The 14,885-nt window shown below is 37.2% G+C and overlaps 2 protein-coding genes across 4 annotated transcripts in view; one reads left to right on the top strand and one right to left on the bottom strand.

Annotated features, from left to right (window-relative positions):
* Positions 1–1,615: 1,615 nt before the first annotated feature.
* The window catches only part of chrm2a (cholinergic receptor, muscarinic 2a), an 81,748-nt gene continuing 68,478 nt past the window's right edge, over positions 1,616–14,885 (top strand). Inside the window, exon 1 of the mRNA XM_058772726.1 lies at positions 1,616–2,093. The gene's annotated coding sequence lies outside the window, so the exon portion shown is untranslated. The remainder of the gene's footprint in view (positions 2,094–14,885) is intronic.
* Positions 8,133–14,885, bottom strand: part of LOC131538698 (uncharacterized) — a 32,354-nt gene continuing 25,601 nt past the window's right edge. For all 3 annotated transcript variants that reach the window (XR_009270640.1, XR_009270641.1, XR_009270642.1), the window contains 4 exons: positions 12,252–12,324; positions 11,560–12,107; positions 9,838–9,974; positions 8,133–8,176 (listed from right to left, as the gene is read on the bottom strand). The gene's annotated coding sequence lies outside the window, so the exon portion shown is untranslated. The remainder of the gene's footprint in view (positions 8,177–9,837; positions 9,975–11,559; positions 12,108–12,251; positions 12,325–14,885) is intronic.

Raw genomic sequence — 14,885 nt, 5'->3', positions numbered from 1 at the left:
GGGCGGCAGACAAAGCTATCGCTGCGAGAGGAGCCGCGCTGATTGTGTGCGTGTATTGTGTGCTGCTCCTTTGCTAAATGACTGAGAGCCGCGGCTGCAGGAGCGGAGGCTCTTCTAATAGCAGCTGTCAATTAAAGCCTCCTCCCCGATCGGATTGTGGCGGTATAGACGTATGTATGTATGGCGTTAGCTTGACAGCGTGGGCTAAATTGGCATGTGAACTAATGCAGAAGACGCTAATTAAACACACAGATCAAACCAACAGCACTGTCTGCTACTAATCAAACTCTCGAGCGCTTACTTTCTCCTCTCATTAAACAGACACAGCACAACACTGTTAAAGAGAGACTGATAATGCGGAGAAACATCACGCGAGTGTGTGCATGCATGCTGTGTGTCATGTGTGAACGTGTTGAACGTCACAATTAACAAGCAAAGCTCAAACCAAAAACACAGACATCTTCTGGTTGCTCAAAAACACACAGAAAGACAGTGAGTTTTTCCCCAGTAGATGTCAGTGTAATCTTCACATCCTCAAACAAACACCGGAGCACATTCATGCTTGAAAGCCCTCAAACACACCCCTTACAACAAAATAACAAAAAAGAGCCGCGACGGTAACTCTACGCCACAGTATTATTTGAATGGTACTATAATACAGCACTTCAAAGAACAGCGTGGTTTCCAAAAACATCCCATTATATTAAAATGTTGCATTCTTATGGTAATGCCATGGTACTTTATTTGGGGAACACCTGCACAAACACAATCAGAACATCAGCTGCTTTGATCTTTCTGAGTTAACTGACAGGAAAAACTGGTTTAATCTGATGTCACATGTAAGTGTGGGATCTCATCTCAGTGCTGGGCTTCAGTGAATGACACTAATGTACATATGCACTAGTACTAATCATGATTTTTAACTACCTAAACTGGAAATATCACCATGCTGCATGAATACAAATATTCTCAATATCATCACAGCTAATAGTGAACGTTCTGGCAAGGTTCTCCACAAATTATGAACAAACATTCTTCCAGTAGCTTTAATGGAATGTTCATTTAAAGGTATCTGCTATTTTTATTTTTCCTGAAATGTTTAGGCGTACGTTTTTAAATATTAGGCCTACTAATGTTTCAAAACGTTCAGAGAACATTCAAAAACAACGTTCCCATAATGTTTGCAAACTGATGAAAATGGAACATTCACATATAACTTAATGGAAATGTTAGAAAAACGTTCTTAGAACATATTTTTGTTATATGAGATGTTACAAAGGTGCCAGGGTGTTGCTAGGATGTTGTAAGAGGTTGCTAGGGTGTTGCTATGCCACTTCTATTTCCAGATGTTTTTTGGACACACTACCACATGCAATGGATCGTGAAACATGAATATGATAATCATTGATCACCACGACGTATATCAAAGTACCGTTATACTACAATGCTGTTTTTTTTTTTTTTTTTGGACTCGTACCATTTAGTAAAACCAGGGGTTTGGAGAATAATATAGAAAATAACACATTTTTGCACGTGCACGCAGGCGATACCATGTTTTTGATCAGGTACCATAATACTGCCAAGAGCGTTACACATGGAGCGTAGCGGTACATTTTCCGACACGGATCTGTGAGGACGCGCCGCGCGTCAAAAGAGAAGAAGCTCAAATCCCGTTTAATCCTCAGCGCTGCGTCCGGAGATAGAATCGATCCAGCAGCATCAATCACGCGACGCGCAAAACGCGCTCATGCACCTGAACGTCACATGCATCTAATCCAGTTAAAGCCCACTTCCCGACTATAAAAGCCCGAGCCTGGTGCATCATAACGCATTTGCACGTAAACACTGTCAACTGAGCGATATTGATGAAGCTTAGACGCCTGTAAACCGAAGTGTGTTGATGATGTGAGAATGATGCTGTGAAGGGACCTCCTGCGTCTCCTCCCCTCCCTCCTGTTCCTCACTTCCACTCCTCATTTCGCGTTCACCCAGGAGAAGAGCTCCGAGCATCCAGCATCATGTCCTCAGACGTCCAGCTGCGCGACCAAACGGACAGCAGCGACCCCGCGGGCGCCAGGAGCGACTGAGAGCAGGTAGGACAAACTAGCCGTTTCTGCGCGTTATCTAGAAAATATTGCAACCGATTTGTTACATCACGCGCGGGCCATTGCTTTCGCAAGCCAATACCTGCAAACAAATGCACGCGCAAGTGCAACCAACACAAGGTTCACTCAGAAGAATGATCTTTAAAACGTTCCGCTGAGCCTGAGATCGATGGAAAGCAGCAGGAGACGCGGAGCACTGTGGCTGTTTCTGAGCCGTGGAGACTCCAAAAGCATCGCCGATTTCGCGCGCTTTCCCCTTCATAACTCACTCAACTTTAAGACTTCACTCATAGGAGACCATTTAGACTATTTTCTTCAGATCCGAGCGCGCAACGCAGAGCAGACCTGAGCTGGAAAACGCACTCCGTTTGCGCGCAGACTCGCGCCAAACGGGATTTACGCACAAAGCAACTCGAGAATTTTAGCTCTTTAATAACATTTGGGTATCCGGTCAAGTATTTGAGGGTTAGAAGAAACTGATTTGGTTGAATCAGTTGCCGTTCAAGTTGTGCGTAAAAGGTTTTTGCGCACTGAACATAGAGCGCTCATTTGAACACTAATTATGTAATCTAGTTGGTCGGTTGCTAGTCATGCAATAATGCAAAAATGTCTGCACGGGTCGACTACTGTCAAATAATGTGTGCCATGACACTGATTTGGACATCGTCCCAATTCAATGTGCGTGAACGGATTCTCCAGCTGATGTGATATAGACTGGTGTTCAAGGCTCTATCATCATTCATTTCCATCTACAGACATTGAACAGAAACAACACTAATCAAACTCATATAAATGTCTCCAACTCAACAGAAATGTTGAGAGCAAATTGACTTTACGCGCTGTGTGCTGGATGGAGGATTTCCTTAATGCGCGTTTTTCTTTTATTTTCCGAATGAAGTTCACATCATTTTTTGGTTGTTCGGGTTCAGCTTGATTTTGCAGAGCACCAAAGCGTTCAGAAATGAAAAGGAAACGGTCCTGGCCTCTAATGCGGATTGGATTGAGGAGATTCCCCCCCTTTCATGTAAAGCGCTTTGAGTACCCAGAAAAGCGCTATATAAATGTAATGAATTAATGCGTTCCTCTAATGTTTGGGCAAGGATTAACTGTTATTAATTAACAGAGTTTGATCAATAACTTGTGCTGGAAGTTTTCAGCTGAGATCTCTAAATGAATTCCTCCGCTGCTCCGTTCATGGATCAGGACGCGCGCGTGGAATCGATCAGATCGCTGCTCTTATCGATAATCAAAGCGCGTTACGCGACAGGTGGTCAGATCTGCTATTTTTAACCTTTATGTTTGACAAATATTTCACAGGGGCAAGAAAACAGCTGCTCATAATTTAGGTATCGATTCATAAAGTGATTGATTATCGGTCAGGATTATCAGTGGGTTTGGCACTGATGGATCGTTGCGCTGCTCAAGAAGTCTCTCAGTAAAAGATGCGTGAAATGAGGAAACGAGACGGAGAAAATCCAAATGCGCAAAGACGCGGAGGAACCAAAGACCGTGCAGGTGAAATACGCTGATCTGGAACGAGTGCGCGTTTGAAACTAAGCTTTATTGACAGTGAAGAGGTTCCATGAGATGTTTTTAAGCTGTTGAACGCTTTTCGCTCTTTTGGTTGGCGCGTTCTGCCCCGTTAGAGCGCGCGTTACATGCAGACGGGAGCGCGCATGGAGGCGCACAGGTACAATAGAAAAAAATGCTATAGCAAAGACTGCCATATTTTTTCATTTAACATATAGTACATATAGTCTTATAATATACAATATTTCAGAGTAAAATTATACACTATATTTTACTAAAATGTATATTTAACAAGGCAATATGTATACTTCTATGCAGATAACTCAATTTTCAAAAATCATGTTTTTTCATTGTGCATTTCAATTAACCTCAATCAAACTGCAGTTGGGTTATTTTGATTAGGCTAAAAGATAACTAAACAATTCAACTAACACAATAAAAAACATGAAAGCATAATAAAAAAGACATGATCTTTCTGCAAATAAACTCTACATATATTCATTCAAGAAATGCAATTCATTGGAATTCAAAAGGAAATTCCCATTTCTTTACATTTTTTTATTAATAGCATCTCACTAAGGCTCTTAAACATCATATGAAATCAAAATTGAAGTTTTGTGTCTTTTAGTCTATGTACAGTATGTGCCTTAAATTAGACTACATTTATTCTCCAGCATACACGTTTACAACATACAAACAAGTCTCTGTCTTAAGAAAACTAACTAAAATATTGATGACTCATTTTTTATCACTTGCTCTCTAGAATGAGAATGTCCCGCCCCCTGAGTTTAAGGCCCATCTCAAGTCGTCCAATGTGTTCGGCACTAAATACAGATGAACAGGGTCCAAAACAGGGTTAACGATCTAAATAAATAATCAAATGGACAATAAACATTTGTGCTTTAGCAACAGAAAAACAAATTATATAAACCCAATAGAATATTAAATATTACATGTAAACAAAAACAAAAAAAGAATGATATTAATAACATTTAAAATATAAATAAATATATAAACACATAAAATTAGCAATAAAATATTGATATTATCCTAAACATTATAATAAAATGTTACTATTAAATGTAACAAATTTATATTAAACAGGTTTTAATATATTTTATATATAAAAAATATTATTTTAGCACTAAAATGCAATTCATTTATATCGTAAACATACAATATTTTATCATTAAAACATACATTAAATATGTAAACAGAAAGGTATATTGTGTTGGTTGATGCTGTCCTGCCGACACTGCATTTCACCGTCCGTCAATATACACCTTTTCATCTATTTTAAGAGTCTCCTGTGTTTGGCTGATGCTGGTGTTAAGACGTAATGATCTGTGCAGTGTACACATCAACGCTCAGTAATACATGCGTGTGTCTTTTCTCTATGCTGTTCTTGCATTGGTCAAATTTCTTTCAGCCAAGAGTCAAGAGTCAAGAGTCAAGAGTCTTTCAGCCGCTGATGGACACGCATTCACGCTGACCTGTGTGTGTGTGTGTAATGTCAGCCATTCAGAGTTTAATGTCAGCGTGAGAGGATGTCTGACTGCAGACAGTGTTGTTGTGGTGTTTAATGGCAGCATGAGGGTGTTTAGGTGAATAATGTTTACGGCGTTACAGCTGAAATCATTTATTAGTGCTAACAGGACTGTAGAGACAGTGTCAGACTGACCGACACACACACTCAAAGGGACTCCGATCATACACACAGTCTCCTTCTCATCTGTTATTCACATACACACTTAGTGTGGTGGGTCAATAACACGGAAGGCCTTGGGTACTGAGTGTGTGAGAAAGAATCATTGCTCCTGCTTTATCTGCAGCACTAGTTGTTTGTCACAGAATCTAAATGCACAACAGTAAAGAGGAAGAAAGTCATTGAGCGTGTGATCTGAACATCTGGGTTCAGATGCATAAACAGCCACTGTGTTAAGTCTGTGTCTTGAAACTAACCAACTAGGATTCAAATTTGACCAATCATGACCAATCCTAAAGAAAAACATTAGATGACTAACTTGTAAGACTAGTCTAAGCGGGTTTAAAGTCACGTAATGATTTCTGCAGGTCCTCGTCTGAGGTATTTCAGAAGCGATAGCATGCATATGAATTTATTGAACTATAATCTGGAGACAAATTTGTTAAAATGGCATGAAACGGAAGCTTATTCCCAATTGTGACATATATCCGAGTGAAACGGCTTCTCCAATGACAAAAAAACACACGGCGGGTCTTGATTTTGTGAATCGATTGGATTGTTGTTGTTTACTAATTGCTGTGATAAAAGCGATTGCTGTTTAAAGTATCTGGTCTTTAATAATGTTCTCAAAACATTAGTACAAAAACATTATTTATACATCGTTAATGTGTAACAATTCAGTTGAATATCCGTCTAACACTTGCTACTTGTTTCAGAACATTCAGAGAACATTCAAAAGTAACGTTCATGTAACATTCCAAAGTTATGAAATGGAATGTTCTGATCATTTTTGAACAATCAAGAAACTTTTAGAAACCGGGATATTTTGAAAGAACTCGGATGTTTTTAGTTGAAAATCCCATCATCGTTTCCTCGTCTTCATGTCGATATTTAACAGAAGGTCCCAGGTGCTCTTCTCCTTCAGACGAGAGTGACTGTGATGACAGAACATTCATTTTGGGCTGAACTACTCCTCTAATGATGCTGCACGCTCTCCCTGCATCTCATCAGCTTCACAGCAGGTTTGCAAAACCTTCATCATTTGTTCCACAAAGGGAGACAAATGAAAAAGATATGCAAATGTACTTACTGTTTTCTGGAGCCTGTAGAGCACAGCCCAGAGGAAAGTGATATTGCTCGGATGTTGCTCTTGCGCAGCTCTGGAGACACAATGCCTTTCTCCCATGTTTCTCCTGAGGAGATATAAAAAAGCCACAAAAAAGTGGTAAGAGTAAAAACCCCTACAACCAGAGAGAAGCAGACAGATCATTGGAAGGAAATGTTTACATTGAGTTAATCTGAGCAGGACTGCAGCTGGTAAACCTTAACACTGGTGTCGAAATGAAAACAGTTTGAGATATTGTCTCTAAATGAATGTTATTTTAGTGCCTTTGAGATATACTATTATACTTTTTATTAATCTTTTGTATTAATTTATTTTTATAATGTGTGTAGAAATGTTAAATTTTAAAATACATATATATTATTAGTTTTTATTTAAATGTGTATATATATTTATTCATTTTATTAGTTTTAATTGTTTTAGTACAATGTTAAACTAAATTAAAATGTGTACATTTTTACAATTTTATACTTTATTTTGTATTTTAGTATATGTATTATCATATTATATAAAATGCTGCTTGGACGTTTGTGAACCCTTTGCAGAATCTGTGAAAATGTGAGTAATTTTAACAAAATAAGAGAGGTCATACAAAATGCATGTTATTTTTTATTCAGTACTGTCCTGAGTAAGATATTTTTCCAGCATCTTCTGCATATTTGGACCCTTTCCAGCAGTGACTATGATTTTGAGATCCATCTTTTCACACTGAGGACAATCGAGGGACTCAAACACATCTATAAAAAAAAAGGTTCAAACCTTCACTGATGCTCCAGAAGGAAACACGATGCATTAAGAGCCGGGGGGTGAAAACTTTTGAACAGGATGAAGATGTCCAAATTTTTCTTATTTTGTAGAAATATATTTTTTTTCCATTTAGTACTGCCCTTCAGAAGCAACAGAAGATGTTTCCCGGAAGACAAATTAAGTACAATTTACCTTGATATTCATATTCAAAAAGTTTCATCCCCCGGCTCTTAATGCATCGTACTGTATTTCCTTCAGGAGCATCAGTGAAGGTTTGAACCTTTTTTTCTTGGAGATAATAAAGAGATCTCATTTGTAATTTTTGCTTTCTTATGGGAGTTTACAGTATGTGATACTCACAATCCGACAGTAAAGGAGGACGATTATGCAGTTATTTTCCCATGAGCAGCGCAACCCCAGAACCAACAGGGGCAAAACACACACACACTTCATGACATTCAGAGTGGTGACACTCACTCCTCTCCCCCATGGGCGTCTGTCTTAAATGGCACACACTGAGGCGGCGAGTGTGTGTGTGTGTGTGTGTGAGCAGTCAGTCTGTTGACACACTCTGGTGATCTCTCTGCTTGTGCGACACAGCGTGTTTGAGGGATTTTTCTACATTTCACATCTGATATTCTCTGTGCAGAACTCCAGAGGCACAAAACGCTGTCAGACACGAGCTGATCTGACAGGACAGAGGAAACTCTGTGTGTGTGTGTGTGTGTGAGGGGCCTGGAGGTTATTGTGCATCAGTGAAATAGCAGGGCACCACTGGTGAGCTCTCATTCTCGCTCTCGCTCTTGTCACGTTTACACTGTAAGGCTTAATGCACAGAGATATGCATCCGCTTTTGTCCAATCTGTTAATATTAATTTAAAAGGAACAGTGCACTGAAAAATAAAAATTTAAAAACTTTTACTCACACTCATGTTGTTGAGTTTCTTCAAACAGTCATGACTTTATCTGTTATAAAAGTATAAAAATTTTCCATTACATACATAAACAAAAATTGTCTGAATATATTGTACAAAAGATTTGCATCTCAAAGTTTAGTTATTATTCACTCATGATCTAGCCAACTTTTAATATTTACTATTAGAATTTGGTAAACTCACAATGATGAATTTTGTCAGATTTTTAGAATCTTTTTTTTAGAGAAATAAATAATAAAACATAAATAAAGTAAATATATATTAGCCCTGTTGATCATACTTGACTGTTTTTGTGACAGTAACAAACAATAGACTATGGAATAAATTTGGATTATTATCAATGCAAGTATTTCTTTAATAATTATAAATATACAGAATAAATGCGTAGCATTAATAATGAAACTAGATACAGTTTTAACATTCCTAAAATAAATATCCAAATACATCTATATAATATTAATCAACCAATCTCACTTTTATTGCTAATGTCTATAGAACAAATTTGGATTATTATTAAATATAAGTAGCTACAGCTTCAACATTTCTTTAATAAACATCTAATTTAATCCATATTATTCAACAATTCACACTGTTATTGCAAATGTCTACAGAATAAATTAGTATTATTATTAATGTAGCAAGGCACAGTTTTAACATTTTAAAATAAACATCAACAGCACATAAATCCATAAAATATTAATCAACTAAAGTTGCTGTTATTGCAAATGTGCATAGAATATATTATTATTATAAATGCATCTAGCTACAGCTTCAACATTTCTATAACAAACATAAATAAATCTACATAATATTACTCAACCAGATATCTGATACAAAAGTAACGTCTGAAATGAAATCTTCTTGTGTTTCTGCTGTGGAAGATATCAGTGAAAGCTTTAATAAAGCTTCTGTCTTTCATCCTCACGACTCTCTGTATAAACAAATCGAACACACTAACGCGGTAATTTAGCAAAATGCCGACACATAACCCAGCGTAAACATGACGGGCCGCCACAGCCAGTCGAAATACGAGAACGTCATTCCAGTTTCTCCGAACTCTAATCAAATCTGAATTCACAGATCGCTTTTACAATGTGCAGAAGCTGCGGTGTGATTTAATTTACCCCGCACACTTCTGCTCTCCGTCGGCCCGGATACATTATCCCTAACTAGTGCCCTTGCTGACGGCCGACTCGACATCAGAGGAGCGACTTTTGGAAAGCGGCAGGATTCAGCGAGAATGTGTTTAGATTCAGAGACGCCTGTTTTCCATCTTTACAGCCGCGGTATGTCCGTGAGGACGCTTGAGAACGCAGCTTTTATTTGTCTGGATTTCAGTGTTTGTCCTCCAGAAACTAAAATACTGAGCTTATCTAATTCACTAAATTTCTGCCTTTAAACTGGATTATTGATGAGCCTGGAAGATCAAGCACACACACACAGTTGTGTGAGAGATCGGTGGAGCTATAAAACTAGCGAATTGATCTGGCTTAAGACTAGGTTGGTTTAGAGCAGGTTTAAGTGTGTGCGGTTAGACTGCCCATCAGTATTCACGGCCGGTGTTCATCCTTCATTTAAAGTGCATAAAGTAGGCTAACAGCGCTGGACATGACCCAACACAAGGTCATCAACCCAGTTTTCCCAGTGCGTTTACAGCAATCAATACACACACACACACACACACACACACACCTCGCTCTCTCGGCCTCGTAGGTAGATCGTTCTGGCTCTGGCAGGATTCTTGAGTCTGGATATTCAGCCTTACTCTCCGTCTTCCAAACTAAATGAGATTCAGATATCTTTAGACCTGTAGCGCCGTGCAGGACAGACTGTTCCAAAAACAGCGAAGAGAAGAACAGGAGACGCAGTGTAATACACTTAAACACTGGGAACAGATATACAGCAACAGATGCACGCTCCCAAAACATTTACTAAACCTCTGCTTGTAGAAATAGAGAGAAATCTTCCAAACTATGGTATTAAAGGCGAGGCACATAGCAGATAAAGATTATTTTACTATCTATCAATTTTAATATCTAAAGGGCCGGTCACACTGTACTTTCTGTTCCACTGACTTCCATTCATTTGCAAGCTCATTAGTCGCAGTAAAGTGTGGCACATTTTCACATATTATATATTGAATTGTCTTTAAAAAAAGATACCGCAGAGTTTGACATCATATCACAAGCTTGTGTTTTGATTTTGCTGCCACCGTGGCCTATGCAATGATACGTTATGTGATTTGTCCAATTATTAGCTGTGCTTTTATACCTCAGTGAGTAATGTCTAAATTAAAACATTATTTTAACCTTTATATTATGCTGTGGGTCAATGCACCAATAATAGAAATAGAAATGCTGGCTAACTTTTGTAACGTTTTCTCATTTAGGGTCAACACTGAATTTATATTATGATTATGATGTTTGTTTTAACCATATTTCATGGTTAAAGGCAGGTGCACAGACTGAAAATAAAAACATATTTTTTATGTATTTTAGTTGCATGCAAGTCATTTTATCAAGTGATCTCAGGTTGTCTATATTTATGCATTGGGCAGATGCTTTTATCCAAAGAAACATACACTGCATTGAAATTAATATGCATGAACTATTAAGAATGCATACACATTAATTTCAATGGGAATCGAACCTATGATCTTCAGGAAAGCACAGAAAAAGCTTTTGTTTAAAACGTTACAATACTTTATAAACAGTTATACAGTTTTAAAAAATAATACTGCATGTTCTCATGTTTATTTTTCTGTGCCATATTAATGTTAAAAGTTCATCATTTTTACCTGATATTTTTGTTTGCTTGTTTTTCATAGTGTGATTTTTGGTGAATTGTATTAAATCCAATTAGAGTTCATTTAACCTCCTCCATTAAAATCAGATCCAGAATTTAAACCCAAGACAACCATTACACACACTATGAAAGTACGCACACACAAATGTGACCCTGGATGACAAAACCAGTCTTAAGTGTCAATTTGAGAGATAAATAAGCTTTCCATTGATGTATGGTTTGTTAGGATCGGACAATATTTGGCTGAGATACAACTATTTGAAAATCTGGAATCTGAGGGTGCAAAAAAATCTAAATATTGAGAAAATCACCTTTAAAGTTGTTCAAATGAAGTTCTTAGCAATGCATATTACTAATCAAAAATTAAGTTTTGATACAATTGCGGTAAGAAATTTACAATATATCTTCACGGAACATGATCTTTACTTAATATCCCAATGATTTTTGGCATAAAAGAAAAATGGATAATTTTGACCCATGCAATGTATTTTTGGCTATTGCTACAAATATACCCCAGCGACTTAAGACTGGTTTTGTGCTCCAGGGTCACAGATGTTCCTGTAACTGACTATAAATAGAAATATAAACTATAAACTAACTTTAACTTACTTGCTCAGTAAGTTTCTCTTCAAACTGCTTCTCCGAATGAACTGAAAGTGGAAGAAAGTTTACATTAATGCCACCACAGCGGCCCTCGTGCAAAGCTAAGAAATGAGCTTCTATTTCCAGATGCACTTGTGTTTACGTGGAGCGTGATGAGAAATGATCAATACACTCGAAATCATCCGCACACACTCAGAACTATACAAACGAACAGCTGTTGGCGTGTCTGGATGCAGGTGACGCTGCAGGAAACAGATGGACTTGTGTGTCTGAGTGGCTCTACAGGACGGCAGACCCTCCCGAGACCCAAACACAGAAACATTTAGATTCCTCACACACTCCTCCGTTCTAATTACACAAGCCTTCTGATGCGCTTCTCCAGAGAGCCTCTTTCCAATTATCTATCTGCTAGCGATTCATCTCTTTCCATTTCTCCCTCCGTCTATTACACCTCCACACATTCACTCGCTCATTTCCTCCACTGCCTCATTACGGGGAGAGACGGACAGAGAGCCGCTGACGCTTCGACCGGAGGATTGAACATAGTATGTCACCTGGAAAAAAGGTGATAATGACAAGATAAAGCACAGGCGTTCAATATAGAAATAAATGAATGAATGTTGACCCTCGCTGACTCCACTCCAAATGTGTGTGTGTGTGTGTGTGAATACAGCTCAAATCAATTCAGTTCACTGTACCTGAACACACTTTAAAGGAACATGGCATTTACTCCACTTCATGTTCTTACAATCCCGTACGACTTTCGTTTTTCTGTGGAACACAAAAAGAGATGTTTAGATGAATCTCCAGTCTTCCACACTGCAAAAAATGCTTTTCTTACTTAGATTTTTTTGTCTTGTTTCCAGCCGAAATATCTAAAAATTCTTAAATCAAGAAGGATTTTCTACACCAGTAAAAATAATTGTCTTGTTTTCAGAAAAAACTAGTCAAAATTAAGTGAGTTTTTGCTTGAAACAAGCTAAATAATCTGCCAATGGAGTACGAAAAATAATCTTGTTTTCTGTTTGACATAAGATTATTTTTAGATATTTTGGCTGGAAACAAGACAAAAAAATCTAAGTAAGAAAAGCATTTTTTGCAGTGCATACGGTGAAAGGCAATAATGCAGTTGAGCTCCTAAATAAGAAAAGCACCTTAATGACTATATTTCAAGGAACCCAACAGAATTCGATGTCAGTGGTGTTGGACGCCATTGGTTTTTGTGTCATGTGACCATCGCAATGCTGTAAGTTTGGCTTAGGAACACTTGAAATATAGTGCAAAATTGTATGGAAAACACTGTAAAAAATAATTTTATTAATTAGCATTTCTTATTTTGTCATTTGTTTTTGTCTTTTCCAGTACAAATAGCTAAACGTTCTTAAACCGAGATACAGTCACATAAAAACGTAAAATGACTTAAGACATTAAACCCCGGTTTCTATTCCTAGACTTGAGCTGTTTCAACTGAAAGAAACTTGCACTGATTGATCTTAAAATATATCAGTGCCTTTGTTTTGTCTCAAGATGCGCAGCAGTAATGTTTTTTTCTAAGGCACGTTTATAAAAATTATTTAAATGTCCTAATTGAACTATGTCCTAATCCTGGTTTAGTCTAAGCCCTGTCTGTGAAACCAGGCCTAAGTCTTGTTTTCTGAAAAATGCATCAAAATTATGTAAAATATTTAAACATAAAAAACACAAAAATACTTAAAACAAGAAATAAATATCTGTCCATGGGGTCAGAAAATGAAACGTGTGCACTTGAGTGAACATTGACAAAATTATCAACAAATACTGCTTTTTTAAAAATGTACAAACAGAAGTGCTTAAGCTCAGATCGAGGCGATGAAGGCAATTAAACCGTTTCGAAAAGAAATACAAAACCTGTGAAAACTGAAAGAAAACAAGTGAACAAAAAGATTGACTCTAAGATTTAGTGAAAATATAGCATATTGAGAGATTTAATTTAAAGAGCAATTCTTTAAAAAGCCAGTCTTTTTTTTTTGACTGGGAACACCAAATTAAGCAAAGGATTTTCAGCACAGCAAAGACATTAATTAGTATTTTTGTCTCATTTTGTAATTTGTTTTTGACTTCTAGTGAAAACAAATAAACAAGTCTTAAATCATGATACATGTATACTTGAATTAAAAGTGAAATTAACAAAAAAAGTGAAATGACTCAAGATAATAGGTCTTGTTTTCTGAAAAATGTATCAAAGTGAATTGAGTTTATGTTTAAAACAAGAAAAAATATCTGTCCATGGGGTATTTATTTTAATTTTTTACTTAATTCAAAGTGAAAGCAGGTTTATTTTTCTATTTAGCTTAAACTCATTTAATTTTGAGAATTAACTGAAAAAAGATAAATAAATAATAGAGCATGTATGAACACAGATAACAACACTTCATATCTTAAGTCCTTTCACTTTTTTTAAGTAAATATTCTTTGATTAAAGAGTGTTTATTTATTTATTTGTGCAGGAAAAGAAAAAAACAGTATTCAAAAATCAGACAAAAATACAGAGCAGTGCATATTCACGGCTTTTTGGAGCTTAGACTCATTTTAACGTTCTTTAAAATTCATCCATTTGTGTGGAAAAGGCCAGTGTATTTGTGAACATGAAGTGTTGGAAGTGGATTTACAACGAGAAACAGTGTCATGCACTCAGCTGCGCAGCGTTTCGCTCTTCAGTGCATTAACTGAGTCGCCTGGCTTCAGTACAACAGAGAAAAACAAAATCTCTGCTTGGGGAGACGCCAGGGGCGGCAGATTGTTCTTGTAACCCAACTAACCCACTGACTGAAAAAAACAGGAAAGGGCCGAGGATTGAACCTTGAGGGCCCCCAGACCCGGAGGAGATTCCTTTTATCACCAGCTTTTATTACATGTTGTCTGTACAAACACCATGACCCACTCAATAACACACGAGCGACCAGATGAAACGATAACGGGAAGCAAGCTTCGGTTAGAAACAATATTCTTCACTACCAAACATGGCTCAAATATGGAGCAACAGCAAAGACTCACCCTGGAGACAAAACGATCAGTCCCACAACAACTGAAGATTGTGTTTGCTCAGGACATTAAAAGGAAAAATTGCCTTTCCTTTTCTCTGAAACATCAGTTTTTCTGTATGGACCTCGGGTACTAAAACTGAGATATGAATCAATATGAATCAATAGTTGTCATACAGCAAGTGTATATGACCATAGCATTAATGGAAAATACTACTTTTATTGTTCATGTTAGAGAACACTGATTTGTTTTTCACTGATCAGAAAACATTTTCTTGAGAAGTTTTGATTTCTGGGGAAAAATATATATGC

This window comes from Onychostoma macrolepis, chromosome 04 (genome assembly GCF_012432095.1).
Source record: "Onychostoma macrolepis isolate SWU-2019 chromosome 04, ASM1243209v1, whole genome shotgun sequence".
Taxonomy (NCBI): Eukaryota; Metazoa; Chordata; class Actinopteri; order Cypriniformes; family Cyprinidae; genus Onychostoma; species Onychostoma macrolepis.
Note: the sequence above shows the minus strand (reverse complement) of the source record. Positions and strands in the feature narration are given on the sequence as shown.